The sequence below is a fragment of the Zophobas morio genome, unplaced genomic scaffold, assembly GCF_036711695.1.
Source record: "Zophobas morio isolate AGI-343-1 ecotype UQ-CSIRO unplaced genomic scaffold, CSIRO_AGI_Zmor_V1 ptg000029l, whole genome shotgun sequence".
In the NCBI taxonomy this organism is placed as follows: Eukaryota; Metazoa; Arthropoda; class Insecta; order Coleoptera; family Tenebrionidae; genus Zophobas; species Zophobas morio.
In genome coordinates, this window is record NW_026972134.1 from 6,467,472 (window position 1) to 6,494,702 (window position 27,231).

Below are 27,231 nucleotides of genomic sequence, written 5' to 3' on the forward strand. Positions count from 1 at the left end.
ATATTCATTGCCGCTGCCACTGCTTGCACGATATTTGTAAGGTCAAACCAAAACAATGTTCTGCGCACTCCCACCACCTGTACCCTTTCGTGCTGAAAGCTGCTCTATCAAGTATATGAGTATATTTTTGTGTAACAATCAAATCATTTTAAAATGCTATTCATTGAAATGCTTTAATTAGCAAAATTTTGGTTAGAATTTAACCATCTACATGATATTTTCAACATACATACAAAATTTCACAACAATCGGTCCAGCCATTTAGCAGGTTACGTCTCTAAAAAAATGAATACAGACACCAGACAGGCAGACAGACAACCAGACGAACTGAAACGGCAGACTACGTTTTTGTACTGTAGAAGTCATGAAACGTTGAGAAAACATAAAAGTGGCAATTCGTCTGACGGACTCGATTTCCTTAGCTTACGCTCGGGAAATAAAAACAGCCTGTATTTTTGCACAGATAGCCGTATGCCAGCCAGCTTCTACTTGAGCTTATAAACGAGCTAATTATCTCTTGGAACGAAAGGTCTTGTACAACGTATTACTTGACATTTCATGTTCTCTGAGGTGAAAACTAGATCCAGTGACCTGTTATTGCGATTCATTAAATTATTCCATTGAATTAGATCATCACAATAATTAATAAAATCAATAACTGGACGCAATGAGCTGTTTATGATGTTTTGTTCTGCTCATAGATATAAATAAATATTTCCATACTTATACATTACAATTACCAGTCAGCCATGCAATTTTGTTGAAGTAAATGATTCACGTTATTTCGTTAAGATAAATGCTCATTTATGAAAATGGAAAGAAGCAAAACTTTGTGCTTATCAAATAAGGTAAAACTTTTATTTTTAACCCTTTACTGAATTTTTCATGAATGCAAATTGAAGGATTTGCTTATAAAGCCACAAGAAACTTGAAATCCTTATTTTTATGAATACTGCCCAATTATGTAACTCCTGAGAAAAAAGCGTGCTTTATCTGAGCTAAACTTCCTTAATTCCGATCGTGAACTCCATAATAAAGATAATTGAGCCTAGGAAAAATCCACTTAGGAAGTGAATCTATAAAACATATCCAACTAACAAGGTAGGACAAACTAAATAAGAAAGAAATTCCATTTACATTACACATTATTAATGTAGTTTTCTACTTTAACTTAGTTGTTTCTTAGCAGTCCCTTAAATCAAAATTTCGTCGGTCCCAAAAACAAGCCAGTTATATTCCACAAACAAAAAGGCGCAAAACAAACTGTGCAGTCCCCAGCCACCGGTTCTACACATCCACCCACACTCCCCCAACACGACATCGATTACTCCAGAGCCTATTTTCCCGGCGGTCTTTGCAGAACCCTCACCTAAATATTTTAAGCAACCCTTAAATGATTATTATCGATTCCGGTCCCAAACAGGTCACAACCGTACGTACGATAAAAGATACAAAAGAAGTTAGGTCACGTTCCACTTGCAGCCGAACGTTCAAGAACAAAGGTAAATCATCGAAGATCGTCCGAATCCTCGTCATAATCGCGCTTTTGTAAAATATAACCGGGGTTTGTTCCGCAGGTATGGCGAGTTTTGCCAAAAGAAAGTAAATATATTACGTTTAGGATGTCTTTCAAGTAACAGAATGATGAAAGATGGTATCGTGTGTCGTTTAAAATTCCGCCGGTGGAGGGGGATGGGGGATTAAAGAGGGTGGATACGACGTCAGCGAGAGAGAGCTTTTTGCGACTTTATGCAAACATGGAAATTTTAAAATATAATGTAATTTTTATGATATTGTACATTTGAATTTTAGAACGGTGGCTGAATGAGACGAGTAAAGTTGTATTTTATTTATTTGTGAATGCAAATAAGTGTGGCCATAAAGGAATTATGTAAACTTTGAGGACTTTCTTTGGAGAAAGTTCCTTTTTAAATATACATCTTGTAGCTATAAAGACAAACATGAAATTTTAAATTCTCTCAGAAAACCACATTTTGTTTTAATAACTATTAGTAAAAATTACCCATAAAATTCTATATATTTTTAGTGACATAGTAGGAATTTATGAACTTTACTTTTACTAGATGAGGTTGAAACTTACATCCCAGACCAAAACTCAATCCACTCGAACTTTGTTATGCAATTGTTAAGTGTATTATTGGGTTGATTTTTATTGGTTTAATAAAGCTACCTGTAACGTAAATAATTCAATTTATCTGCAAACCTACATTTAATAATCAAATTACGAAGCAGTTTTCAAGCACCTGAGTCTGGGGAAACCAATATAAAAAAATGCGATTGCAGCACTGAATCAGTATTATTTGGTGTTGAGTGTTTAGGTTAACGGAGCAAGTTGGTGAGTGATACCTAGTTAACCAATTATTTTTTAACCATTTAAAATCATTTTTAGTTGAAAATGAAATTCATCGCCCTTTTGGTTTTTCTGGTTGTGTTAACCACCGCTTATGGGTACTATCTGAGCCCAAATATACGTAGTACCTCTGGCAGTGGAGACCATACTGAAGTTTACAAAGGTTTAGCTGAATTCTTCTCTAAACTGAGCAACGATGCCGCTAATGTTGCAGCCCTTTCTTCTTCTGGTCGACGTTAAACATTCTGCAAATTGTAATTGTTCTAAGTATAACACTAAATAAAGCTTTCATCAATAATTACTACACTGTTTTAATACTAGAAGCAAAATTTCTATCAGTCTATCGTATATGCAAGCTTTTGTTGAAAATAATTGTCGCACCTTGAACATTGTGTCTTCTGTTGTTCCTTCTTATAAATTTCTGAATGTGATTGTGTCGTGAAATACTTATAAAAAAAATACAACTGAAATAAACATAAGCATGAAGGTGAGGCTGGTGGTATGATGTTTTACCGTATGAACGACAAAAATAATAAATAATAATAACAGGCATGCCGTTTGTGTCGAATGAAATTCCAACGCCTTCTCTAAGTGATTTTTCAATTGAACACACGTTATAATAAGTTCGTTTAATTGATTTACCGAGTTTGTTAAGAACTAACAAAGATTGTTTATTTTCTTTTTTTTGCATCCATGCGTTGGTGTTGTTTAAAATGAAATAAACTCTCAAACAAGGAGTTACACGCCATGTTATCTGAAATTTGTTATCTATATGTCTTAGTTTTGACATTTCAAGGTCAGAATGCGCCACTATGACGTCGATCAGCATCATTTGATTATCCACGCTTATTATTGTTACTGTTAATATTATTATTAAAGAAGCGACCGGGCAAAGGCGTAACATCAAGTAATGGGATGACAATATTGTTCTTTAGTGATTACCAGTGTTGGGGACAGATACTATTAAAAACATTGTAACGAAGCGAATTTTCGCGAGAGCAGGGGGGAGGGTAAAGCCGCGGCGGAAGAGGATTTTTGTCTCAAGCTTCAGGGTGTGTAGAAGTGCTGAGTGTTGGAGAAGTCCTTAACCGACCACCGTCTTGGGTTTTTTACCTGTTGCCTTACCGGTTCTTGCAAAAGTCGAAACCATCGTGCACGCGTCGCGTACCGCCACCGCGCTCCCGTCACGGGTCGCCGTATCGTCCTCACGCAATTTCCAGGTTTCAAGGTCGCCGCCCCCAAGTCCAGGAGCAGCCCGTCCTGAAGGAAGTCGCCGCCCAGGAGGAACGACCGTGCCGGACGTTTAGTTCTTTTTGTTTATTTAATTTGTTAGTTAATTAAAACTTAGCCATAAGATTTATTATTTTAGCCGTGTAGCTGGTGGCAGGGAATAAACTCTATTTAATGTGTAAAATATTTCTTGCCGTTTTATTTTGTTATAGTGTTTTCGTGGGCGCTCACCTCCGACGTGAGAGCAACCCCGGCGCTCCCTCTTCCGGAGAGGGAGATGGCGCCCGAGCGACCGCCGCTCCTGACCGAAGGCCCCACACACGGCGACGTGAAGGTCTCCGCATAAGCTTAGGTCGGCCAGTCGTGTTTCTTAAATCAGCGACACTACTAGTCGGTCCAAGGCTTGGCACCCAGGTACGCCGCCACCACACGTTATCGGCGCAACTCCGGACCGTTACTGTCCATCACACCGGAATTTTGTCGCAATATCTAGATATAGATACAGATATAGGTGAAAGATAAAATTATCTAGATACAGATAGTTTTCGATTTGTTCGAAATGTATCTAGATAACAGATACAAGAAAACAGACACTTTTTGAAACTTTAGTGAATAAAATAACTGAAAACATGTCTTTATGTATTTTTAATAATTTTTTTAAAATTAACAACATTTCAAACGTGTTGTCACCTAGATTATTTCTTGTTGATGAATTTGATTTCCGCTCCTAAACACCCGCTCCACAGGTGCAATAGAAGGAATCGTGGTATTAAATTTAAAAAATAAACATTTTACAGTAGTATAATTAGGTATTCAAGACTGAAAAATCTTTTCATTTTTCCTGTAAAAACGCCATCGTTTCGCTGTTCGTCAAATTTGGCACAGCTTTCTCTGCAGAATCCACAAAAAAATTGTAAAACGTTTGTTTCATTTTCGTTTTCCGATACGGACTGCATGCTGCTGGATGTGATGTCATGAGGTTGTACAGTTTTCATTGTCTGACACTCTAACAGGAACAAAGTTTTTGCATCTTCACAGGATCTTTCCGGAACCCATAACATTTTAAACTTCGGGTTAGAGATTGCTGATAAATAAACCATTTGCTTTTCTCTGAATTTAGATTATAAATGTAAGGAAACCGTCTCTCCAATTCTTGTATCAACACAATTTTTGGTGGAGCACAGTATTTGAGATGTGTTAATAAGAACAGTTTTCTTCGCAATATGGTCACCCTAAATAGCAATACTTTTCTGCCTAAAAACAAAAATATTAAATTATTTGATTTGCAAAGAGTCGAAAAGCTTTCTACAGCTTTCAGGTTAACTTTAATTAATTAGATTTAATGAAGAGTTAAAATGGGTGAATTAACAATCGACAGAATAAGTTTGTAGCATAAATTGGAGAAATAGATTAGCACAATTAAATTAAAATATTTCAATTGAAAGAACTAAGATCTTCGATTTTTGACAATTAAATTAATCTTCTAAACTAGATGAATATAATGCAAAAATAAAAGTTTAAATTCTATGTGAAAGTTGAAGAGTTGAAAGCATATAAAAAAACTTCCCATTATGATAGTAAGCGATAGCGATAAGCGTAAAGATATTGACGCGATAAAAATGTTAACATGAAAAATTATACTATGGATAAATAACATGGAATTATAATATAATGAATCTACAAAATAGCGCTGAAATGTGCCACTATAACATGACGGTCCTTAAGGATATTGTTGAATACTATTATGACCACTCAGTACTGATTAGTGTTTCAAGGTATATGAAACTTATCTAATTACTAATTATCTGAACTCAAAAAATAGAATTAGTCTCAACTAAAACGAAAGTCAAATTTTACGATATTTCAAAGGCGACAAGAACGATGAAGGAGTTAACTGGTTGTAGACCCCAAGGACATTTGCAGCCGTTGGGATGGCAACGATCTTACTGGGGAAACAACAGCGATCTGCCCCAGGAAGTTGATAGTAGCGACTTGAATTTTGGAAAATCGCCTAATTCCAATATGGCGACGCAAAAAAGTAACTATACGAACTTTGATAAAGCCACACATGGTTTCCCTCGGAGTTAACGGGTTTAATAACGATAGTTGGTTGAGTAATGCAACCCTAAACGATACGAAAAAACGATAGCGATATTCGGAACGATAGTTTCAGGATACATCCTGAACTTCACGACACAACTTGATCCTTCGGATTACCACCGCCGAATCCCCTCGAAAATGGAATACTTCACTCATTATCCCCCTCTTAGGGAAACTTCTGACCCGGTCATGAGGGATCTTGATAAATCTGTCTTTAAGGTTGAATTTTAATTGGAGCCGTACGCGCGTGTCTTTGATTGACATTAAGAAGTCGTACCGATATTTAAGGTTCGCGTAGGTTTATTATTATTGTACTTGGTGGGATGTTATTTGTTTGATTCACAAAAGAAGTAAAGTGGAGAGAAAATGCGTGAAGAGAAAGCGATAGTAGAGTAAGAACGGAAAGATAGAAGAAGGGTCGACAAAGAGTAGAAAGGAAGGGAAGACCATTCCCAAAACAGTACAACGATACTCTGTTAAATAGAAGAGAGAAGGGAGAGGAAAGACAAAAGTGTAGAGAAAAAGGTTTGGGTGATACGGCAACCAGGGATGCAGAGAGATACCCCGTGCAGCTTGTAGCAGCCGCCCGCTAAAATTTGAAGGGTAAAATGCGACTCTCCAACCGCTCCATATCAGCTGGCGCCCAAAAATCGAAAAGGAACCAAACAAATCAAAAAGAAAATAAAGTTAAGAACTGAAAAATCCTGAACAAAAGGAAAGTATGCAATCAGTTATACTTAGTTTAGTCTTTTTATTTGTTTTTTATGGTGTTCAAGACTAATGTTAAGTACCCAAGTATTTGTGTGGTCCCTTAGAACACGCCCCACACACCGGCAAGTAAAAGTAGCATGCTACAATGTGTTGTGAATGGTCTGTGAATACACCCCAGAACGAACGTTGTGTAATTATTTGACACTTTCAAAAATAAGGAGTCTATACCACCAGTGTCTAGCAGAAGAGGCACAACAAGAAAATCAGCTAAAATAAAATCTAAAATGTACATGCAGACACCACCTCCTCCTTTCCCAATTCGGTCAGTTTTGAAGATCGTGTAGTTTTTAAGCGAAACCAGAGGGTCTGCTATTGAAGTGGTCAACCACGTTTCGGTCCGCAAAATTATGAATGGTTTATATGTATCGACAGAAACACAAAAATCATCATACTTTGTCTTTACGGATGCTATATTTGTATATAATATTGGGTATAAAAATAATGGTAAGAGAAATCATTGTTAGTTGTCGAGTTGAAAGCTATCATTTGATATAAATAATATGTTATAAACTGTAAAGCTGTATTGGCCCGGGCAGTTCCAAAGTTAACTTGTAGACTTTAAAACCGCACTGTATAACAACTTTTTGCATATGTCAAATCCTACACAGAATAAAAGACACTATACAAGAGTTACCACCTATATATGCCTTCATCAAAACAATCTTAAGCCTTTTTTAATAAATATTCAGAAGCTTGTGGTGATTATGAATTGACAGATTTAATCTTAACTTAAATATTAGACAGAGATGTGAACTATTACGACTTTGGATTAGTGAGGTGTGCACTTTTTGGAACTCCATCACAAATTTATAACTAACTACTGAAACTTTCAGTGCAAAAATGTGTTTGTCGGACAATGCTACACGTGTTTAAGTACAGAGCACTTTCATCAGATAGATGAACTTTCATTTCATTCGCTGAATTACATTGAGCTTCTTCACATGATTATCCAGTAGTTGGTTTTCCCTCAGGATTTTTACATCTGGTTTAATAAAAAATTTTCAACGCATCCTTAACTTCACCGGTGGATTTTCATGCACTTGCCCTCTGGCGGTTAAGTGTTAAAATATCTGAGACTGTTTAAAAGCAATGCTGGCGATCTTTGGAAGCAGGGTTTTTTCTTTTTTTATTTTGCTGAAATTATAAATAATATAATAAAAGAAAAATTGTTATATGACACTCATGTACAAAATGCGTTGAAGGTACATTATGCTCACATAAATCCCACACAGATGATACTCTGAATTTGTATCCATGCTATTGATTTTGATAGCGCAAAAATGAGGCTGTACAGGATTTATGTGAGCGTGACTGTACGTGTAACATTGTATCATAAATAAATGGCTATTAGTAAACTTTAAACATTTGTATCAATTCTAAACAACTGCTGTAACAGAATTCACATTATGAATATACCGGGTGTCTGGAAAATGGCGGATTAACTCGTCGCTACGCGCTTAACTATCGAAGGAGGTAACTCTTCCCAAAAACTGGTAGCCTTTTGCGAAAAGTAGGGAATGTAGCGTCCAAAAAACGAACATCTGAGGTTATTTCTCATGTTGAAGAAATAATGGAAGATATCTAAAAACGTCAATTCGTCATACATCAGCAAATTAATCCTCCTGTTAGAACTACCCACATACTTTTACGCAAAGATTTGGAAGTCTATCCTTATCGTATAACAACCGCAGTGCAAGAACTCTTACCAGTGAAATTCCCACCAAGATTAGAATTTTGCAATTCGTTTGTGAATATGAACAACAACGGAGAATTGGCGCAAAAAATAATTTTTAGTGATGAATAGGTTTCGGATTTTTGGTCGTTAAAAATGAAGAAAAGGAGACATTTTTAGGTCCCAAAATTGACGAATTAGGTTATAAAAATCTTAGTTTAGGTTAAAAACCTGGAGGAAAAAATATTTGCTCAACGAAAAAGCATACATCAAAAAAATATATATTTAAAAAAAAACATTAAACAAAACATTATAGAAACACAAATATTATAAGCATTTCCATTACCGCAAATTGCGGTACTTACTGAACATATAAAATCGTATCCTGGATTCTTTTTTACTAGAGAATATAATTTTTGGAACGCCATTTCCCCCACCTTTCCTGGTGTGTTTTTTAAAGATGTATACACTTTTTCCACAATTTCCATACTTTGGTTTAATTTTAAACCTATAGTTTCTAATTGTTCTATTGCATCAGCAATAATTTTAAAGTGAGTTTCAATGTACAGGAGTTCATTTTTAACGTTTGCATTATTCAGGAATTCTTGAGCTTTTTTAATGCTTTGTGAATCTGTGGCTTCAAATGACATTACAATCTAAAAATATTCAATATAAGAATGATATTAAAAAACCATTATATATTTACTGACTTGTTTTAAAACATCAAAGTGTTCTGCATAAAACAATGTTGCTTGAATCCAAGTGCCCCACCTGGTTAATGCAGGTTCAGGTGGGAGAGGTGTATTTGGTAAACTGTTTTTATAAAACTCTACTCTTATTGGTGCTTTTAAAAAGATTTTCTTAACATTGCTAATTATCCCATTGACATCTGGATAATTCGGTCTAATTGTTTCAGACACTAAATGTAACCCATGTGCCATACATGTTAAGTGTGTTATATTTTCATAAAACACCTTCAAATTAGTACCAGTTTTGATCATGTATGAAGCACCATCTGGTAAATGCTCTACATAAAACACTGCAAAATTGCGTAAAATCATTGTCGGAAGGAATGTTTAATAAAGTCGGTTTACTGGATTTATTCTGGTTCTTTTTATGTGCATCGCCACTGCAGTGCTGTTCAAAGTGTGATTTTTTTTCGCACTTAAACTAGGAAACAAAAATGTGAACATAATTCAAGCTTCAGTATTTTAAATGTTTACTTACGACTTTTCCACATACTTTGCAGAATAATTCATTGTCTTTGGTTGAAGTAGGAGATTGAAAATTAGTGTCCAAATTATTCCCTAACCATAATTTGATTTTATGTTTCATGGATGATTTTACCTTACCCATTTTCAGGATTCTTTACTGTATGCACAAAAATCAAAACCGGTCCCAGCACACTCACTGACATGCAAAGACACTCAGTATCACTAACAATAAACTTCTAAAATAAAATGCTTTTTCAGAGATTCACCTCCTTCCGGCTATAATCTAAATGGAATGCAGGCCAGCGTTGTCAGTTGGCGACACCAACCCGTACCATTAAACTCAAGGGCGTTGTTTACAACCCATTTTTAAACAATCTGCCAGCCAAAGCAATGAATTCACGGAAAATCTCTATTGTGCAAGCACGTCCGCTTTGTTGGTGGTGGAATCCTATTTTAAGCTTTTAAAATTTATAATTAGGTCGTTTAATTAACACTTTAGGTCTCTAACGGTAAATTAGGCATTTTAGGTAGTAATAAATGGGCGTTAAATAAACAGAATTTTTTAAATTCGGATAAATATATAAATTTCGCTGCAATGCCTGAAGTAGATATAAAAAGGCAAAAAACCTAAGATCCGAAGCCTAGTGATGAAGCATGGTTTCATCTCAATGGGTTCATAAACTCACAAAATATGAGAATTTTGAGTCATGAAAACCCACATGAATTTATTGAAGAACCATTGCAGCCTCAAAAATTTGGTGTGTGGGCAGCAAAGACGAATCATTGGACCAATCACAACACTTTTCAAGGTAAGCTACAACAAAATATCTACCATGGTTTTAACTCTCGTTGTTTATTAGGTAGGTACACTAAATGTTGCTAGATATCGAAATGAAATCTTAGAGCCCTTTGTCAACCAGTTACACGATGGACGGATTCTTTCAACAAGATGGAGCTGCGATTCATTGTACAATGGACAACTTTCTTAAAAAACTTTTTAGATGGCCGCATAATTAGTATACAGAAATTCCTTAGCCACCTCGTTTCTGTGATTTGACAACTTCTGATTTTTTTCATGTGGCTTCATCTTAAAAACACAATTTCTCAAACACTAGTTGCAAATGTGGAGAACTTACATTATGTCAGAAAATGTTTTCAGAAATTTTGAGAGGAGGGTTTTACGATGCGATGTATTGACGCAGACGGGCAATATTTTCAACATTTATTGTAATATCAAACTTGGTTTTAACATAAATTAAAAAAAAAGTAGTAATATTATGTTGCGTTTAAGACGGTAAGTAAAAGTGCAATGCTGGTAAAATCTTTAGTCAAGTTTCGATATCAAACCTGCTTTGATTCAATGTTATTATTGGATTACTGCTTATCACGATTTAATAAAGTTTGATTAATGAAATATTAAGCTGATACCCACTGTTACAGAAATTACTATCTTTAATATAAAAGTGTTACAGTGCAGTTTATAAATATTACGTTATTTTTTTTTTACTACATTATTTTATTATCTTAATGGTGTCGGATAAGTTAAATGATTGAATTACGAATCATTTTCCGAGTCGTGGGTAGGTACTCGGCTCAGACTTGAACAGAGGTATATATAAAGTCGCCCGATGTAACATCGGACATCAGTTCTACTTCATTGTTTCTGAACACTAGTAAGCTAGGTAAATCTAAACGAATTAATTTTATACTTAGTTCTATCGCTATTTCAGTTGAAAATGAAATTCGCCACCCTCTTGGTTTTCGTCGTCGTGTTGACCACCGCTTATGGCTGGTACATGCGTCCTAATCTATCCAGTGGCTCTGGTAATGGAGATCATACTGAGGTTTATAAATCCTTGGCCGAATTTTTCTCCAAATTGAGCAGTGATGCCGCTCAAGTTGCTGCCATTTCTGTTCCTGGGAGACGATAAATTTTTTGAATTTGTATTATTCTTTTGACGATGTTTGTTATGCATGCTGATTAAAAAATGAACAAAGTTGGTATATTTTAATTCTTGTGTTGACCCCAACTTTTTGATTACAGTGATATTCCAAACTTGCTTCAACAGTGTTAAAAGTGAACTCCAACAAATCCTTTGTTTTGGTTAAAGAGGTACCCGCACCTCTACGACACTCTAGGTATGAATCGCAAACTGCAATATTGAAATAAAGAAAAAATTACAAGCAATGGTCATTTGGTGATGTATTCGATCATATATAAATGTTCGGTAGAAAGCTACCAAAAAGAGACGTTTATCCATTCCCTCCAAGCTTTTGTTATTAAGCCGAATTATTGCAGGGTACTCAATAGATATGGGAGAATTTTGATTTTTATTCTAACGCTTGAGTTGATCAATAGACTCTATCGCAACAAAATGTCAGGCTTTATTAACAATTTTGTTGTTAAATCATAGCGGAACTGCAATTTCTCGATTTTTAGTAACCCTGCATCCAGATGTTCCACGATTCTTTTAGCTAACAATAAGAATTGTTTTAACAATTTTATTAAACTGAAGAAATTGTCAAAAAAACTTACTTGTTTATTTATTATTTCTCCACCTAGCAGGTTCTAATAACCCCTTAGGGCCGATTTTTCACGTAAGTGGGTGACTTTGATGTCCCATAAGCTGGGCTTATTGTTGAATAGACAAACGCCCTTCGAAGAGAATTATAGACTGAGCTATACAAAAATTAGCCTCAGTCTAATTCTTCACACTATTTTTCAACAATCTCTATTAGGTCTCAGCTCATAATATATACAGCGTGATCAACAAGTACTCTTTCAGTTAGCATCAATGAATATTTTACTTGAAATGGGTAGATCTGTCACTTCACCTTGTTCTCAAAAGTAACATGGTGATAGTGACATTTAATTTATGTCAAAATTTGTCATTGATGATTATTAAAATGTCATAACTAGAGAGCGGATTTCTAGGTTTAATGCTTTTTGTGAAAAATGTAAGCACTTCAAAACTTTTTTATATCTGTAACTATGATACAATTTAGAGTCATTTGACACATTTTTTTATGCTTATTTCCTTTTTTTTCAATTTTATGCATATTAAAACTTATATGCTTATTTAATGCTTTTTTCGACGAATATGAGTTTTAATGCATATTTTGTTCAAATGCCGGCCTTGTCGGGATGACAAATACTTGTTAGTTAGCCGTATCGTGTCGTATGCATTTTACCTGGACTTGACCATTGAAGTAGACTTACTCAAGACCCTTTCTGTGAATAGGTTCCGGTCGTTTGGGTAATAAAATTTTATTATAGGATTAGAAAAATACTCCATAGATTTTATGACTTTAAATCCTTACTTCTTGCTTGTGTGAAAACCGTAAGCCCACTAATTTTTTTTATGTATTTTCCTTTGTTAATCCTGTATATGTACGTTGTTTTAGATTCAATGTGATAAAAAATATAAAATGACGCAACATGTCAGAACGACTCTTCATGTAGAAAGGAAGAAAATGTTTGAAGTTTCTAAAATTAAACAGCAGACCATAAATGAATCTGTTGCATCTACTTCCACAAAAGATGAGCAGTTTCAGTTTAATTTCGATTTATGTAAAATGATGATCCAGTCCAATATACCTTTAAAAAAATTGGAGAAAGGCCCTCTTCAAGAATTCCTTGAAAAACACTACAATCGACATATTCCGGTTGAAAGTACTCTCCGAAAAAATTATGTAGGCTCAGTGTTTCAGCAAGTTTACAACGAGATTAAACATCGCATTGGAGATAATTATTTATGGTTCGCTGTCGATGAGACAACCGATAGTTGTGGAAGATACGTGGCAAGTTTAATTGTTGGAATCTTCAATGAAAATTTCCCTAGTCGAGGGTATGTAGTAAGTTTGAAAATGTTAGATAAAACAAATGGCAATACGATTACCAGATTTGCAAATGACAGTCTTACGTCACTATTTTTGCCAAATGCCTACCGGCGAATAAAATTTTATTGATGATCTCAGATGCAGCTCGTTATATGTTGAAAGCAGGGAATAATCTAAAAATATTGTACCCCAATTTAATTCACTCTACTTGCATTGCCCACGGTTTAAACAGAGTGGCTGAAGGAATACGTTTGCAGTTTCCTAATGTTATTAAATTAATGGCAAATGGTAAAAAGATTTTTGTTAAAGCGCCACTAAGAGTGCAATATTTTAAGGAAAAATTTCCAAAGATACCATTGGCCCCAGAGCCGATTATAACGAGGTGGGGAACATGGTTACAGGCCACATTTTATTATGACAAATATATCAAAGAATTTGAGGAAGTATTTACGGAGTTTAGCGAAGATTCTTCTCAATCGATTAAAGATTGCATAAATATTTTGGAAAACAAAGATTTGCGACAAGATCTAGCTTTTCTAAGAAGCAATTATCAATTCGTATGTGAGGTAATAGAAAAGTTAGAAAAACCCAACATGTTGTTGGTAGATGCCATAAACTTAGTGAAAGAATTTAAACAAAAAGCAAACGCAGTAAGGGGTGATATTGGTACTAGAGTATCTCAAAAACTTGACGATGTGTTAAATAAAAATGCAGGTTTCGGTGTTCTTTCCGACGTTGCTCGTGTTTTACAAGGCCAGAAGTTGGAAAATGTGGAGTTAGATTCAATATTAGTTGCAAAATTCAAATTTGCGCCAACAACGAGTGTGGATGTTGAACGCACATTCTCCAATTTTAAACATATTTTAAATGATCGGCGAAAAAATTTTACAGTGGACAACTTGGAACATATTACAATCATAAATTGTTTTAAAGAAAACTGAAATACGTGTGTAAAATATAAAGTCTAGGATTATTGTAATAATATTTTATCCAAAGTTCTAAGAAATGTTCTTTGATTTGTAATATGATTATGTTTTTAATGCTTTTTTGCTTAAAATAAAACTTTTTTATTGAAAATGTTGTGCTTATTTAAGCGCTTATTCTTAATTTTTTTGTGATTATAAATCCGCTCTCTAGTCATAACTAAACTTTCTTGAGCGCATCAAAATGACGTGGTTCAAAAGTTCGGAGAAACGAGTGACCAATGAATTGGTGAGCCCTAGATATCTGGAACTATTTTGCAAAATTCCGAGGTATTTAGATAAATGTATTGTTACGTTGATGGGTAAAACTTAACAATTTATACAAACTAATCGAATTCGAACTTATTAATCGACTCCTGGTTTAGATAGACTATACTGCTCCCGACAGTGGTCTCTATTTAAACAGCTGTACACTTCTTCCCGAACGTCGCCCTCGGTTTTTCTTTATTCGAGCGCCGCCGTCACCGATGATGAGTCACTGAGCCGTACATACCAGAAATCTCACAGGCGTCGTACAATATTAATGCCAAGAGGGTTACACGTACGTTTGCAACACTATAGAATAAAAATAACTCTTCAATTTTCATATGTTTTGCTACTAAATTCATGTACTTCTTAATGAGCCCAATGTAGTTATCATCATTCAAAGTTGTGAAAGTTCTAGCTCTATGAGTTTCAGTATCCTTAAAATGTACCACAAAGACTAAATCTTCTTTATTCACATCACCAACACTAATTGTACAATTCTATGTCGTCTACAAGTACCGGGTAGCTTAAAATTGCAAAACCTTCAGAGGAGTGTTCGTCTGGAGCCGTATTCAAAGAATTTATTAACTGCTTCTTCGGAAATACTAAAGACTTTCAGCTGAATAACCAACTGAACAATTCTCCAAAAATGCAGTAAGGTGAGAAAACTTACAATGTCAATATTGTTTTTGATGCATAACGTACCCATATTTCAATTTAGAGTACACATAATAACGACCTGTAATTTTTCGACTGAAAAATAAGATGCACATCTAAACTGTAATTAATCAAGGAAATAGGCAACAAAACATGTTCTATAACCTATAACTATTTCCGTATTATTCTTTCGCATTCAGTAAAAAAAAAATTCAATTGTAAATATCTTGCGACTTTTTTGCGAGACTGGATACAACTTCTTCCGCCCTCTTTCGTATTTCTTCATATAAACTAAAATCTTTTTCACAATTAATTTTTTAAAAATAAATTACCAAAAAAACAGGAACCACATTTAATCGTTCGAGGATTGCTTCTACATAAATAATTTTAATAGAACCACAATCTAATTTTTTAAAAGTAAATCATGTTTCCACAAGCTGCTAGTCGGAGGTAAAATAGCGTATGATATTGGTTTTTAATGCGGGGTTGTGGCATTCATGAAATTATCGCGTTCGTTGCGCTCATGCGCTAAACTTTCGTTCATGCTTATAATCCCTTGCATTATAAACTGATATAATATGATCATGATCACATATCCATCAATAATTAAAATTAACATGCTGGACATACTAGGTCAATATGAAGGTAGGTCTCTTTAATCTGTACAGATTTATTTAAAACACTGGTCATTTATTTCCGTTTCCTTAAGTTGTGTTAGATATTCCCCCTCACATATAGTTAAAAAAAGAGTGTGTCGACCCAGGGACGCACGGATGGAGATTCAACTCTGCGTTGTCAATTTATATAGATTAAACACGTATAGAAATCATTAATTTTTTCATTGAATGCTACCTACAATGACCACTGCTTTTGGCCATCTTCAGCGACCCTCCTGACCAATTCTGGTGCTGCCATTACAACAGTGAAACGGCATGGAGGCTTAAAACAAAGAAGAATGAAGTTGGTCGATTTCTCGTTTCGTTTTAGAACACGGGAGTTATTTATCTCAGTTGCAAATTTCTTAGGTTTATAAATGACTAGCTGATACTCAGCATGCGTTGCATGATTCTTAATAAAGGCAATGCCGGTGATATTGTATTATTTATTATCTAATTAGTATTATCTAATATCAACCGGCAATCCAAATGTTACTTTTTGCATTTGTTTCAGTTCAGTTCTACCGAGCATGCGCACTCATACGCAGAAAACACATGAACGAATCATTATAAAATTATTGAACTAATTCAAAAACCTTGGCGGGCGTGTGAACAACAATTCATCAAAGTTTTGTCGCAAACAAACATTCGTTTTTATATATAGGTAAGAGAAGAAATATCACAAGAAAACTGATACTTTTATTCAGGGTACTTCCTATCTCAGAACACAAACTATTGCAGCACTTCCTTAAAGAATTATATCAATTTTTTTAAATTAAAAACTACAGATCAGACTTAAATATAATATATGGAGATCCCCTGGACTCAAGTTTGTTAATTTGAAACATAATTTTTGAAAGCGATGTATTTGTAAAACCTTTATCTCTTTATTGCACTGTGGTGTGCCTCAAGGATTCGTCATGGGCCCGATTCAATTTTTCAGTTTTTATTAATGACATATTCACCATTTTCACTTAATTAAGAATTTTAAAAACACGCCCAACGATTTATTAATTGGCTTTCTAAAAATAACCTATTTCTTAAAAGATCAAGGCAATTTCTATATTATTAATCTTCAATAAGTCCAGATGTATTTATTCATTCTTAAATACAGGTTCAGTTTGAATTTTCTCATTTTAAACATCCTAGCTATTAAGTTATCCATTTAACGCATTTTGAAATTTAAATTTTGATTACAATTCATATTAAGTTGTTATTTATTTGTATTTTGACGTCTCTTAGCATTTTGGGGGCAATCATTACAAAAAATGTATTGTTGTTATTATTATTATATTAAATTAATTTTCTGAGAGCATGGGTAGATAATAATTAATGGATAGGTAATTAATTGACAATCTTAACGTACCTATGAAGTTTACAACTATATAATTAATTCATTAAATCACAAACAGATGAGAGAAATTTAAAAAAAATCACAGAAGATTTTGATAATTCGAATTACAATTTTTATTAATTAATTCATGAAAATACGCTTTTATGTCAATATACGTCTACGTGCTATCATACGTTGTTCTCAAATAGCTGCCGACTTTTTCGGAGCTTTACTTAAATCGACAGTTTACTTAAATAGACATGAAACGTTAAGTTGGAGTAAAATGCAAGAAATAGGTGAAATAAAATTGGTCTGAAATTGTATTTAAAAAATGCCTGAAGATGAAGATGTTTCGAAACGTGGAGTGACAGAAACAGAAAAATACAGTTATTCTATTATAGCAAGAGGTCATCATTTCAAACTTAAATCGAATTTGATTTGTATAATATTTCGTCGTAAATCACGGTGTTGTTATTTAACTTTTGCTTATCATAATTTAATAAAGCTTGATTAATGAAATATTAGGCTGGCACCCAATATTACAGAAATTATTATTATCTTTAATACAGCAGTATCACTGTGCAGTTTATATTAGGTTAGTATTTTTTCTTTCTAGTCGTAACATTATTTTATTATCTAAGTGGGGTAGGGTGAGTTAATTATTGAATTACGAAGCATTTTTGAAGTAGTGAGTAGGTATTCGATTTAGGCTTGAACAGATGTATATATACAGTCGTATACAGTAACAACGGACAGTACTTCTAGTTGGTTGTTTCAGAACACAACAAGGTAGGTAAACTTAAACGAATTAATTTTATATTTAATTTTGCATACTATTGTTTCAGTTGAAAATGAAATTCGCCACTCTTTTAGTTTTCGTTGTTGTCTTGACCACCGCCTATGGCTGGTATATGCGTCCCAACCTAGTATCTGGCAATGGGGATCACACTGAGGTTTACAAATCCTTAGCCGAATTTTTCTCCAAACTGAGCAGTGATGCTACTCAAGTTGCTGCCATTTCTGACCCTGGTAGACGATAATTTTTTTGTGAATTTAATTTGATTCTGATGACGTTGTTTATTAAAGTGCTGATTAAAAAGTGAAGAAAGTTTGTCTATTTAAATCTTGGAACCCAAAGACTTGGTTCAACTGGTTGTGAGACAGCAGCTATCTATAATCTACTTACTTATTATAAAATTCTTGACAGCGTTGTTTAGCATGAGTTAAGGTAAGCAGGAGTAAAGTTGATTTTCAACTTTTCTACGAAGTTTCCTCAAACAATCTTTAGACTGTAAAAAAAATCAGTTTTCGTTCATTAACATTTCATATTTGTTTGGTTAGAAGCTTTGTATGTGTCATTGCGCTTTCATTCCGTGAGATAATTATATTGAAAATTGGGTGCAAACTAATCACTTGGGACTTGTGATAACAATTGCATTAGTACCAGCAAAAACATAATTTTTGCCTAAGAAATGTTTTTAAAATTCTTCATCACCAGTCTTTTATCCAAGAATTATCAACTTCACCATCTAGGGCACCAAAAATTTTGTTATTTTGCATTGCATACATTTGTGACATACAGTTATATATAACAAATAAAACAAAATATTACTTGATAATGTGAAGCCGGGAAAGGTCGTATTAGGGAACATGAAATATTCCGCAATCTAGCAAACTGGAATGACACAACAAGTTCGTTGTACTAATGCATGCTACCGTTTACGTAGTTGTTTGAACAAAAATCTTAAGTTGTTAGAAGCAAAAGTAGTTTTCATTTGTAATAACATATTCTATTCATCGAACCACTGGCTGCTTGCATATTTTCAAGATGGGTAGAGTACGAAAAAATGGGTCTGCTATTTCCGTCTGTCTATCCGCCGTCCGTGAAAATTTTTGTTAGACAGATAATAATCTCCGAAACTATTGATGGACTGCTTGATGTCAAATCTTATACGTGTATTATGAACATCACTTACATGGTAAAACGCTAAACAAACTTTATCTAACAATCATCCCCACTAATAATGGGCTGACGTCATTTCACAATTGTACATAGTAAATCGGTTTTAAATTCTATAAAGTAACATAGTCCTACACGTGTAGTTCATGAATCCGTGTTGAGTTTTTAACCGAAACGTCTAAATTTTTGTGAAAAATATAAAAATATTTTGCAATTTAATTTTAAATCTGCAAAACCGAATGCTTTGAACTCGTCATATGATTTAAAGTTATCATAAGCATGGTAAATTTTTAATCAAAATATATATACTTATCTCCCTCAAAAAACGGATGACGTCATCTCAAAATTTTGCCGAATAAATCTAAAATGTGCAAAATGTGATGAATCTACACGTGTGATTACATGATCGTTTTCCGGGTTGGAACAGTGTTAATTGAGTTTTTGGGCTCAACGTTTCGCACATTTTCGTAAGTGGCATTTTCAGGAGCAGGGTTAAGAATATGATGCCACTTATGAAAGTGTGCGACACGTTGAGCCCAAAAACTCAATTAACACGGTTCCAACCGGTAAAGCGATCATGTATTGATTCTGACCGTGGGAGCCTCCGAAATTATTTATACTTGTGATTTATCATTCCATTCATTTTTTTTAGATTTGCTTAAACAGGGTGTCTCAAGAAAATTAAGAATGAGTCACTTTATTTTATTGATTAAATTAGAAACTGCGAAATAACTTGTTAAGTAAATAAGAACGTACTGCCGTTATATTTTCAGCAAAAGTAACGTATATTGTGATAACCAAAGTTAGGCACAACGGAAGTGATGGCAATCCCCCAAACAAATATTAAAAACGACGGCGAACATAAGGCGATAAATTTGGCTGGCCGACTGTGCAGTCGCAACCACGTCATAACCTCAGTGGCGTTTGATGCAAATCAGGGTTTATCTAATCAAGATCACGAAAATTTTGATGTTGACCAGTCATTGTTAATTTTTAACAGCTACGAGAACTCGTATAACTGAGGAAAACCGACAAAAAGTAGTAAATGTTATTAAGAATTCCCGAAGTTATAGGCTACAACTGCAATAGCGTTGCCGATCGGACGGCAATGAGAATCACTTCCTCAATGCCGAAATCTGGTGATAAAAGACAAGCACTAGGTTTCCTTTGGACATTTTGACCCCTTTTGACACAAGTTATTGAATATTTGTTAAATTTTGATGACGTATGTTTTAAGTGCAAAGCCACTGGTTATTTTTTCATGTTTTCCTACCACGTTTAGCACGTATTAGTTCTAAACACTCCCTCTTCGATTACTTAAAAGACAACTGAAAGGCGAAAAAGTGCCTCTAATGTTAATTTAGATCTTTCAGCTGATTGAGTAGACGAAACAAAGTTTAACGACCAGGAAAAAAATGAAAACTTGAGATTCAACCGATTCAAATCCTACTGCTACCGATTCACAATATCTATTGATATATCTAGAAATTGTGTAATTTATGGAAAAAAAATCTGACATTTTAGGGCTGATCCATGACTTAGAAGGCGTCTGTGCAATGGTGTAAGATATTTATGTCTCGGGATCGTACCCTAGTGCAAATTAGAATATTCAAATCAGTGAAAAACGAACTTAACGGCGTATTGATAGTGGGGATAAAAATTTGAAAATTATGTATCGTAGTGGTATTCCCACAATTCTACCCTCTTTAAACTAAAAAGTCCAGCAAGTTAACAAATAGTTAACAAATAGTTATATATTGTATTAAAAGGTTCATAGACTAAATTCCAAAACGCATGATTTCTATACCAGTGGCTGTCACAATTCATTTGATATTATTGCATTGACCGAAACTTGACTAAATAAATCTGTTTTCAATTCCGAATTACTCAGTTGATTTGATCTCACATGACCTTTTACTTCATAAACATAGCCAATTTAGATGCTTGGACCCTCTCCCAGTTGCAGTACATGTACATCACATTTGTGGAATAGAATCAATTACGCATTCTACAATGGTTTTCGTTCTTATGAATTTGTCTCAAGATCTGGAGTTCCACAGGGATCAAACCTAGGACCGTTACTGTTAAATATTTATATAAATGAAGAATAGGAATAATAGTAGTAATAGAATCTATCACTTGTCTTTGCCTTTGTTCTGATGATATTAAGTTATATTCAACCATAGCATCTACAGGACATATTCATAGTTTACAATCCAATTTAGATACTTTAATGAATTGGAGCCATTCTAACCATCTCATCTTAAACCTAGCTAAATGTTAGCTCATCTCCTTTACATGTAATATTAATCAGTTTGATTCGTACTCCATTGGTTCAACACCGCTAACGAGGAAATTAAAAACTAGCATTAAAGACTTAGGTGTCATTTTTGATTCTAAGCTTACGTTTAATCTCCACTTCCAAGAAACTGGTAACGCCGGTAATAAAATTCTGAGATTTATTATGAGGATCTCCAAATATATATTTTAACAGTATTGGTGCCATTAAATCTCTGTTTTTCTCAGTAAAATGGAATAAGCTTCCTTAGGATGGTACCCACTTTACATGACGCATTATGGTCTTAGACAAGATTCCCCGAAAATTTCTAAAGTATCTGTTTTATAAACTCGATAGAGTTTACCCAGTAAGAGGAATTCCTATGGACATCTGCTGGTCCGACGCAACATGATGTCTCTTTCTAACAGAAGGAATACTAGCTGTGTCAATTTTTCTTCTGTTTTACTATGGTTAATTTTTTTGTATTTTGTAGTTTTTATAACTGAAATATATATTAAGGTTTCTATTGTTAACATTCTTAATTATTATTATTGTTGTTATTAGGTTATCCTATTGGACAATACATGATTTATTCATTGTTTCCCATAAAAGTATACAGAACAGATGTAAAACGATATAAAAAGACTTGAAAAAACAACGTGCTGCACTTTATGGACAAGGATAGTCAATCCGCACAAAACGAGGATGTTCTTCCAATCAATATTTAATTTAATTCGTCAAATTTGCTGTTTTAAGTACTGAACATTTTTCTGAATTTTGTGTTAATTCATTGACATATACTAGTATAGCATCTGTATTAGCCAAATGCCTATATATGTATAATGATCTCGTTGTCTAGAAAATTGATTAGGGTATTTGAACTGTTGATTGAAACATGGGTCCTCTCCTCTCAAAACACTTCGTCTTCTTGATCTTAATTGCCACGCTGTTGCCATATATTTGCCGACAATTTCTCTAAAGTTATCACGTCTGAATCAGCTATTGGCAATTTAACAGTAGTTAACACTCCACCTTGTTCCTTCTTGATATTATTCTCCGGAAACTGAATAAGCTGCAGGACGGGAAATGTCTTCTGAGTTTCCTCGTCAATAGCCCCTTCAATTCAGCCGTAATCCCATCAGATTGGAAAAATGCCAGCGTTAGACCAATTTATAAAAAAGGAGATAAATTATCGTCCGGTTAGTCCGCATGTCGATAGCTGTAAAATTGATGGAATTTATTATTTATGACAAGATTTTTATTTTTAGAAAATTAATTATCAGTAACCTCCTCTATTGTCTTTCGGACTGGACAAAACGGTATGACATTAGTTAATCATTGGATGTCGTGTATTTGGACTTTTGCACGGTATTCGATCGAGTTCAAGGTCGCCGTCTTTCGCTTAAACTTGAACCTTGTGACATTAAAGGTAGTTTGCTTAACTAGTTTGAATGCTTTCTTGGTGAACAAATCTTTCAAGTGAAATGGGCAACTTAATCAGGTCTTCCGTCTTAAGTGAAGTGCCGCAGGGGTCGGTAGTGGATCCATTGCTGTTTTCATTTTATACCACTGACATCGTAAATGAATTACAAACTTCATATATTACGTTTTGCGGAGGACATGCAACTTTTTATTGACTACTCAAACTACCAAGAAGCGGCAAATGACATTATGACGGTCAACAAGTGGTTTAAAAAGTAACTGTCATCTACAAATCACAAAAAAATCTCCACCCTGCACATAGGCAAGATAGTGCTAGGCAGTCTTATTACCTCAGGCACAAGGAACAACTTGTTAAATTCACTTACTGCAAAGACTTAGGGGTACTACTTTACCATAAATTCCAATAAAATATGATATTTTTCATTACCAAGACGTTTGCTCAAGCTGAACATTTCAGAATTTCGCAGCTAGTGTTTGGTCCCCTATGTTGTTATAATTATAAAACAATCAACATCAAACGTCATTTCACCGAGTGCTAGTGAAGTACGTAAAGAATGAGAAATCAATTCAGCAGTTGCGGAGGTTGTCAGTCCAAAAAAATTGCAGACTGTCTGAAGACAAACATATAGGCAGACAGACGGAAATGGGGGACCAACACTTTTGTATTCTATAGACCATGGAATTTCGAGAAAGTGATTCATTTGCATAAATTACTTATTTAATTCAGCCTGAAGAAGCATAAAAGTGATAACATGTGTAATAACAAAAAATTAATGTAAGAGATCAGTCGTTCATGTATTTGTGAGATGAAAAATATATAATTTTAACAAAAGATGTAGAACTGACAAAGTCAAAGCGAAGCACCTCTCGACAACAGATATTACCTTGGATTTCGTACGTTTGTTAGTTCCTCTGAAAGCTTTTAATCACATAAAATTCAAATATTCCAGACGATAACACTCAAATAATAAAAAATAAAACGACCTCCCACCGTCTAATAAATCACGAAAATTTCATCTCATTATTTTTTAATTTTGCCTGTTTTTCTGTCCGCATTTTAATTTTCTTAACAATAGCTGCACAGCGATATAATTAGGGCAATCTTTTCAGGGCCGTGCGCTACATAATCATCTTTCAGCTCGGCAAAAAATGAGTCGAGACATAAAATTTATCGAATATGAACACCAGAAATGTGTAGAGAGAGTAAGAGGCGATAACAAACCTGATTTGCTAGCATCTTGTCTCATATAAGTTTCAAGGGTTCTCGGCAATTTATTTGGGCACAAATTTTAGCACTTACACACTTCATGCAGCCCTTGCTTTAGGCTCCATTTGTAACCCGTGCGACAATCGATAGAGGGTGGGCAAAGTAAATATTGCTTCCAACGAGGAATCATAATTTAATTTTAAATCTTGTTTGCCGTAACAAAGAAATTAATACTGCTATAAAAAAATGTAATTTGTAATCTGATTTTAATAAGAGGGCTGACATCAAAGAAGCAACGAAGAATACACGAAACGAGGGAAATTGAACGGATAAGATCTGAATCTTATTTTTAAAAAATAATTATTCATTTAGTCAGTATACCAGGAGTGAAAATTAAGGGAAGCAGTTGAAGGAAAGAAAAAATAAAATTTGGGAGGACATGAACAAAGTAACCAGCTGTCAACTAGAGGATGTTGTAACTAGCTTGATACACTATTTTTATGTTTTGTGCTCCACTACAGTCTTTAGACTCTCAAACCTTTTTTCTACATTTCCACATCCACCCGATGTCCATACCAGATAAGTTTCATCACTTAATATCATTATTAATTAGCATAATTACCTTTAAATCTAAAAATTATTCCTATAGAAGTTAGACTCTCTGAATGCAATTTTCCAAATACATACCACCAAATGTGGAGCTGTATCGTTGATAATATCACGAAAGGATTAGACAGTGTTTTGAATGACATTATCAATTAAAAATACAGACCCACGAGATACGTAGCATCCAGTATCCCTTAAATATAGGTACTTAGATCATGTCTGGAAATACTTTAACATATAAGGAGGTAGAAGATCTATCGATATCTACATTTTCAAAATGGGGACGTTCAGAAAGTCACAGCAGTGTATAAAAAAGTTGGCAATTCATATTTTCCAACTAATTAATTAGAACGAATTACTTAATATAAAAAGCCCAAATTTCATCCAAATAACAACATTCATACCTCCATTCCAATTAAATTATTCCCCTCATTATCATAACGAAGCAATTAGAGGCGTCAAAACTCCACAGAAGCAGAACAAAAAGCACGTAATGAACATTCCTTGAATCGAATTAAGATTTCTCGGTACCGGAATCGCAGTTAATCCTCAATTTTGACGTAAACACTTGGGTAAATTTACATTCAGTCCGTCATCTTTCTCCTCCATTCTTTAGCCGAGATTAATTTATATTCCGCAGCCTTCAACGTCTCGTAAACATTTATATCTTATCCAGTCGATAAAGCCTTATAAAAAATTAACGCTCCATTAGGCCAGTGGCCAGAAATGTCGTAGGTAGCGTTACAGCCTTACAAGATTTGCACATTTAGTTCTATTTGCTTCGAAAACAGGGAAACGGTTTCGTGATAATCTTGATTGGACTTCGTGGTAACAAGGTTTATTTCTAGAGCGTTAGCTGGGAGAAGTAAGGGTTGTTAAAGGGTCATTTTAACGGAAATCAAATTTATGTTCCGTCCTGTTTATTGTCAATTTATTGAAGAAATCTCGAAAACTATCGATCGGATGATCGTGAAACTACGTTACGATAAGATTGTCATCAGTGTGATAAAATCCTAATAAAAATTTATTTATTCATCTCCTCCGGAAATTGAATGAGTCATACCACAAAAATATACTAAATATTGAAGCACTTATTTACATACCGAGCTTAAACTAGGGAGTATATTTTTTACAACTCCTGGAATATGAAAAATTAGCTCTGCAATTTTAGGCTGTTTGATCATCGCTATGTGTATCTAAAATAAGATTTTTGATCCCCTAAAAAGATATTACTTCCATAATTTATTAAATAAATCTTTCCTGAAAAATGGCTCGATGTGCGGTATTAGATAATCTTTCACAAGCAAGAGAAGTTTGGTGGTAGTAAACTGGGAGTCGACTTTTGCTTCTATTAATCCTAATTGGTTGGAAAATGTAGATAAGAATGTTGTTTTTTGCAAATGTGTTTTCTACGGGAAAGCAGCAAAGAAACAACTTTGTGAGTAAAAGTGTTCGCATGTAAAAACAGTTTAACAAGTATATGATGTTTCAAAGAAAGAGGAGTCGACTTCAAAACAATTCATACGTGACCTTTTTTACAAAGAAAAGCAAACTGAAGTGTTTCCAAGAGAAATAATTGCGTTGCCGATTTAACTTTTTATGGAGAACTCTGAAGCTGAAGTGACGGGAATATACCGATCGACATAAAAAAGTATCTCCAGAAAGGATCAGCAAAAAAATTAGCCAACGACTCTACCTTAACTAGTGTAGATATATAAAAGTATTAATATGTTAAATGCTTTAGGTGTCCAAACCTAAGCTAGAGAACACACTTGGCGACATTTAATTTGTTCATCATCAAACAATCAGAGGGAAACTAGTATGAGATTTACAAAATTAATTCTAAACTACGTAATAAACAATACAAAGTTACTAATATCAGATTCAGCATGTTTTTTTTTACAAAATTTAATAATAAGATGAACTTTTTAGTGGAAACGAAAGATAGATATCCATTTTTATACGCCCCGTATAAGAAACACTAATAAGAACAATGATGTCTATCTAGAATTTTGAGAATATTGGATACACCCTTTTTGATTGAATCAGTAAAATAAACTGCTTCATCCATTTTTTTCTGGAGACATCCTGAACAAATAATTATATAAAATAAAGAAGAATATCACACCCTCTAAACTTTTAAACGTGATTTACTTAACAACATTTTGTGATGACGTCTTCAAGTTTTTGAAAGTGGTGAATATATGAACTCTGATCAGCGATTTACGATATTGGCGTTGTTAGAATTCAAGTGTGAAAAATTTAAAAATAGGTAATGGTTTATCAGTTTCGAATGAGATGAGATTGTTTCTACTTCTCAACGTCTTATTTTTAACAAAACATTCATTCGTAATTTTTGTTTGAATAAGAATAATTTTTAAAACCTAGGAACGAAGATCAAGTAATGACAGGCATTGATGATTATTGATTTTGATGGTGAAACAAAACCAAGTCTGTATCATTCTCTAGGTCTGTTCCACCTACATGATCTTCGCTTGACTGTCGATGATTGATCTGCGTATCAGTTACTCTACTATATGTACGAAATTTAATAATACGAGGTACTCTTGACAGAACTGCTTTTTAGATTTAGACAATTATTGATCCATTCCAAAATGGTTTACTTAAAAATAAAAGAAGAAAAATGTTTAAAAAATATTAGAT

At 34.1% G+C, this 27,231-nt stretch overlaps 1 protein-coding gene and 3 long non-coding RNA genes across 4 annotated transcripts in view; 3 read left to right on the forward strand and 1 right to left on the reverse strand.

Moving 5' to 3' along the window:
- The window catches only part of LOC135137628 (uncharacterized), a 430,031-nt gene that overhangs the window by 371,299 nt on the left and 31,501 nt on the right, over positions 1 to 27,231 (reverse strand). The gene's annotated exons all lie outside the window — the stretch shown is intronic.
- LOC135137676 (uncharacterized) lies at positions 2,221 to 2,672 on the forward strand. Its single transcript, XR_010281901.1, has 2 exons — positions 2,221 to 2,356; positions 2,411 to 2,672. It is a non-coding gene; the product is annotated as an uncharacterized LOC135137676 (long non-coding RNA).
- LOC135137656 (uncharacterized) lies at positions 10,851 to 11,356 on the forward strand. The gene is made up of 2 exons (XR_010281895.1): positions 10,851 to 11,031; positions 11,089 to 11,356. It is a non-coding gene; the product is annotated as an uncharacterized LOC135137656 (long non-coding RNA).
- Positions 17,654 to 18,182, forward strand: LOC135137681 (uncharacterized). The gene is made up of 2 exons (XR_010281904.1): positions 17,654 to 17,862; positions 17,919 to 18,182. It is a non-coding gene; the product is annotated as an uncharacterized LOC135137681 (long non-coding RNA).